Genomic DNA, 5,758 nt, shown 5'->3' with positions numbered 1-5,758 from the left:
TGACAGGCATCTGCCACCACACCCAGCTAATTTTTGTATTTTTAGTAGAGATAGGATTTCACCATGTTGGTCAGGCTGATCTTGAACTCCTGACTTTGTGATTTGTGGGGAAGAGAAAGAGAGATCAGACTGTTACTGTGTCTATATAGAAAGAAGTAGACATAAGAGACTCCATTTTGTTCTGTATTTGAGATGCTGTTAATCTGTAACCCTACCCCCAACCCTCTCCTTGCAAGAAACATGGGCTGTGGTGACTCAAGGTTTAAGGGATTTTGGGCTGTGCAGGGTGTGCTTTGTTAAACAAGTGCCTGAAGGCCGTATGTCTGTTAAAAGTCCTCACCATTCTGTTAATCTCAAGTACCCAGGGACACATACACTGCAGAAGGTCGCAGGGACCTCTGCCTAGGAAAGCTAGGTATTGTCCAAGGTTTCTCCCCATGTGATAGTCTGAAATATGGCCTTGTGGGAAGGGAAAGACCTGATCGTCCCCCAGCCTGACACCCGTGAAGGGTCGGTGCTGAGGAGGACTAGTATAAGACGAAAGAAGGCCTCTGGGCAGTTGAGACAGAGAAAAGCATCTGTCTCCTGCCCATCCCTGGGCAATGGAACATCTCGGTGTAAAACCCGATTATATGTTCTATTTACTGAGATAGGAGAAAACCGCCTTAGGGCTGAAGGTGCGACGTGCTAGGCAATGCTGCTCTTTATGCACTAAAAAGGTTTATGGAGATGTTTGCATATGCATATCAAGGCATAGTACTTTTCCTTAAACTTATTTTTTTTTTTTTTGAGACGGAGTCTCGCTCTGTCGCCCAGGCTGGAGTGCAGTGGCTGGATCTCAGCTCACTGCAAGCTCCGCCTCCCGGGTTCACGCCATTCTCCTGCCTCAGCCTCCCGAGTAGCTGGGACCACAGGCGCCCACCACCTCGCCTGGCTAGTTTTTTGTATTTTTTTAATAGAGACGGGGTTTCACCGTGTTAGCCAGGATGGTCTCGATCTCCTGACCTCGTGATCTGCCCGTCTTGGCCTCCCAAAGTGCTGGGATTACAGGCTTGAGGCATCGCGCCCGGCCCTTCCTTAAACTTATTAATGTCACAGAGATCTTTATTCATATGTCTTTCTGCTGACCTTCTCGCTGCTATGACCCTATTATCCTGCCACTTCCCTTTTTCTAAAAGATGGTAAACGTAATTATCAATAATACTGAGGGAACTCAGAGACCGGTGCCAGCATGGGTCCTCTGTATGCTGGGTCCCGGTCCCCTGGGCCCAGTTTTTCTTTCTCTATACTTTGTTTCTATGTCTCATTTCTTTTCTCAAGTCTCTCATTCCACCTAACGAGAAACACCTACAGGTGTGGAGGGGCAGGCCACCCCTTCAGTGATTACCCTGCCTCAGGCTCCCAAAGTGCTGGGATTACAGGCGAGGACCACCGTGCCCGGCCTGATATTTCTGTTTTTATTTTAACAATAAGTTAAAAACCATTTTTGGCTGGGCACGGTGGCTCACGCCTGTAATCCCAGCACTTTGGGAGGCCAAGGCGGGCAAATCATGAGGTCAGGAGTTAAAGACCAGCCTGGCCAACATAGTGAAACCCTGTCTCTACCAAAAATACAAAAATTAACCAGGTGTGGCGGCACACACCTGTAATCCCAGCTACTTGGGAGACTGAGACAGGAGAATCGCTTGAACCCAGGAGGCAGAGGCTGCAACATTGCACTCTAGCCAGGGTCACAGAGCAAGAGTCCGTCTCAAAAAAAAAAAAAATTTTTTTTTTTTTTTTTACCAAAGATTATAAAATTCATGTGAACCTAATAGGTATTTGGACTTATGAGTATCCATTTACTTATAGGCCAATTTGGTAGCATGCTACATACAACATATAACAATACCTGTACATATACATAAACACATTTAAACATGTATACATATACATACACAAAGATCCAAACCTTTTTTAAATTTTTTTATTTTTTTGAGACGGAGGCTGGTTCTGTTGCCCAGTCTGGAGTGCAGTGGCATGATCTCAGCTCACTGCAACCTCTGTCTCCCAGGTTCAAGTGATTGTCCTGCCTCAGCCTCCCGAGTAGCTGGGACTACAGGCACATCTGGCTAATTTTTGTATTTTTAGTAGAGACAGAGTTTCACCAAGTTGGCCAGGCTGGTCTTGAACTCCTGACCTCAGATGATCCTCCCGCCTCGGCCTCCCAAAGTGCTGGGATTACAGGCGTGAACCACCATGCCTGGCCTTTTTTTTTTTTTTGTCTGAGACAGAGTCTCGCTGTGTTGCCCAGGCTGGAGTGCAGTGGCGTGATTTTGGCTCACCACAACCTCTGCCTCCAGGTTCAAGTGATTCTCCTGCCTCAGCCTCTGGAGTAGCTGGGATTACAGGTATGCGCCACCACGCCTGGCTAATTCTGTATTTTTAGTAGATACAGGGTTTCTCCATGTTGGTCAGGCTGGTCTGGAACTCCCAACCTCAGGCGATCCACCCGCCTCGGCCTCCCAAAGTTCTGGGATTACAGGCGTGAGCCTCTGCGCCAGGCCTAGTTTTTGTGTTTTTAGTAGAGAATGGGTTTCACCATGTTGGCCAAGCTAGTCTTGAACTCCTGACCTCAAGTGATATGCCTGCCTCAGCCTCCCAAAGTGCTGAGATTACAGGTGTAATCCACCATGCCCGGCCTGTTCTTTATTTTCAAGATTATTATTATTATTTTGAGATGGAGTTTTGCTCTTGTCACCCAGGCTGGAGTGCAGTGGTGCAATCTCGGCTCACTGCAACTTCTGCCTCCAGGGTTCAAGCAATTCTCTTGCCTCAGCCTCCCAAGTAGCTGGATTAACCATGCCTGGCTAATTTTTGTATTTTTGGTAGAGATGGGGTTTCACCATGCTGGCGAGGCTAGTCTTGAACTCCTGACCTCAGGTGATCCACCCACCTTGTCCTCCCAAAGTGCTGGGATCACAGGCATCAGCCACTGCACTCGGCCTATTTTCAAGATTATTTTGTTTATTTTTATTTATTTATTTGTTTTTTTGAGACGGAGTCTCCTTCTGTGGCCCGGGCTGGAGTGCAGTGGCCGGATCTCAGCTGCAAGCTCCGCCTCCCAGGTTCACCCATTCTCCTGCTTCAGCCTCCCGAGTAGCTGGGACTACAGGCGCCTGCCACCTCGCCCGGCTAGTTTTTTGTATTTTTTTTAGTAGACATGGGGTTTCACCATGTTAGCCAGGATGGTCTCGATCTCCTGACCTTGTGATCCACCCGCCTCGGCCTCCCAAAGTGCTGGGATTACAGGCTTGAGCCACCGCGCCCGGCCTTGTTTATTTTTTTGACATTTGTGTTTCCAAATGAATTTTGAAAATCATCTAGCCAATTGACATGGAAGGCCTGCTGGATTTCGATTGTGATTGCACTGAATCTGTAGGTGAATCTGGGGAGCACTTATAACACTATGGTCTTCTAGGCAGTGAACATGATACATCTCTCTTTTCACTTAGATTTAAAGAAGAATTTCTCGGCTGCGCGCGGTGACTCATGCCTGTAATTCCAGCACTTTGAGAGGCCGAGGTGGGAGGATCAGGAGTTCATGAAATGGAGACCATCCCGGCTAACACGGTGAAACCCCGCCTCTGCTAAAAATACAAAAATTAACCAGGCATGGTGGCTAATTAGCCAGACTGTGCCTGCAGTCCCAGCTACTCGGGAGGCTGAGGCAGGAGAATGGCGTGAACCCGGGAGGCGGAACTTGCAGTGAGCCGAGATCACACCACTGCACTCCAGCCTGGGCGACAGAGCGACACTCCATCTCAAAAAAAAAAAAAAGCTGTGTGTTGTGGTGGTGGGCGCCTGTAGTCTCAGCTACTCAGGAGGCTGAGGCAGGAGAATCTCTTGAACCTGAGAGGCGGAGGTTCCAGTGACCTGAGATCAGGCCACTGCACTCCAGCTTGGGTGACAGAGCGAGACTCCATTTCAAAAAAAACAAGGACGCTGGGCGCAGGTGGCTCAGCTGTGAATCCAGCGTCTTGGGAGGCCGAGACGGGCGCGCGATTCACGAGGTCAGAGAGGATCGAGACCCATCCTGGCTAACATGGGAACCTCCGTCTCTGTGTAGCAAAATACAGGACTAGCCGGTGACCTTTGAGCGGGTGCGGGCTGTGGTCGCCAGCCTACTCGGGAGGCTGAGGCAAGGAGAATGGCGTAAACCCGGGAGGCGGAGCTTTGCAGTGAGCTGAGATCCGGCACTGCACTCCAGCCGGGGCGCAGAGAGACTCCGTGTCTCAAAAAAAAAAAAAAAAAAAAAAAAAAAGTTTTTAGCAACGTTCTATAGTTTTCATTGGAGAGATCTTTCATTACACATCTTTCATTAAATTTTTTGTTAAGCATTTTATGTTTTGTCATGCTATTTTAGTGGTATTTTCTGAATGCTGACAGGATATCGAATCACAATTGACTTTTGTGCATTGACTTTGCGCCCTACAAGGCTCCGACATTCACATATTCATCCTAGCAAAGTTCCCGGTATGCAGCTCATTCCTCTCTCCTCTGGCAGAGAGGCCCCAGATCTCAGGCCTGGCCTGCGGTGGGAAGAGCCTTGCACCTGGCACTGCCGGGTCTGCAAACCTTCGAAGTTGGATTTCCAGTCCCTGGGCTCAGTGCCTGGGAGAGGGGATGGACTACCAGGGAACATGGTGGGGCCCATGCTGGGGACACAAGAGCTGGCGGAGATTCCAGGAGGGTGTCCTCGTGACAGCAGTTCCTTTCCGGAGGAGGATGACTCTGCCAACTGAAAAACCACCCGTGACCATGAGCCTGTATTTATGGCGCACCAGCCAGATTTTACGAGTTCAAAAAATGAAAACAAAATAAAATGAAAAGAGGCTACACCTTGCAGAAGTTACGGAAACACCAACTACACTGACAAATCTTAACAGCATGGGGATGAGTCTCAGAGCAGGACACAAGAAGCGTGTGCCACGTGATGCCTGTACAGAAAGCTCTGGAACAGGCGCCGCGAATCCACGGTGCTAGAAGTCAGGTCGACGGTGATGTGGGGCAGGAGGAATCGACTGGGATGGGCCGGGAGAACTTTCTTGGCTTTAATAATATCTTTTATATAATTGTGATTGTGGTGTGGGTTACTTGGGTGTAAACATCTACCAAGACTTGCCACACCCTCAAGGGATGCATTTTATTGCATGTAAATTACACCACCTTAGCATTGATGTTTAGGAATGTGAATGATAAACCTAACGATTTTCTTACTGTCTGGAATCGAATGAAAAGAAACAGCCCATAAAGAGTCCAGAGGCGAAGACTTGAGAAGGGGCACTTTATTGACAAAGTAACCTTGGGAGTTGAAAGAGCTGGGTTACTTATTACTTTCTTCAAGATAAGGGAGCAGGGACCTCGCCATGCCCTCCGAAGAACCAGGAACCAGGATCCCGCCGAGGCAAAGGCTGATCCCGGGCACTTCAGCGCTGTGCTGCGTTACACGGGGCGAGACCCTGCCCGCAGTGCTTCCTGGGCCATTAGGTCAGAAAATTTAATTTCCTGATGGCCACATAGGCTCGTGGGACATTGTATTGTTCAGCTAATCTATAAAATAATGTTTATTTTTAACTGAGCTGTGTTTATCACACTCATCACTGCAGAGACTGTGAGTGCATGGCTTGGGAATTTTGGCAGCAAGTCCATGTGACAACATGGCCAGGATGTTGACGCCACCGAGGGCGGCACAGCCTGCCACCCACCCAGCACCCCC

This window comes from Rhinopithecus bieti, unplaced genomic scaffold, assembly GCF_001698545.2.
Source record: "Rhinopithecus bieti isolate Rb0 unplaced genomic scaffold, ASM169854v2 scaffold_23276, whole genome shotgun sequence".
Lineage (NCBI taxonomy): Eukaryota > Metazoa > Chordata > Mammalia > Primates > Cercopithecidae > Rhinopithecus > Rhinopithecus bieti.
Note: the sequence above shows the minus strand (reverse complement) of the source record.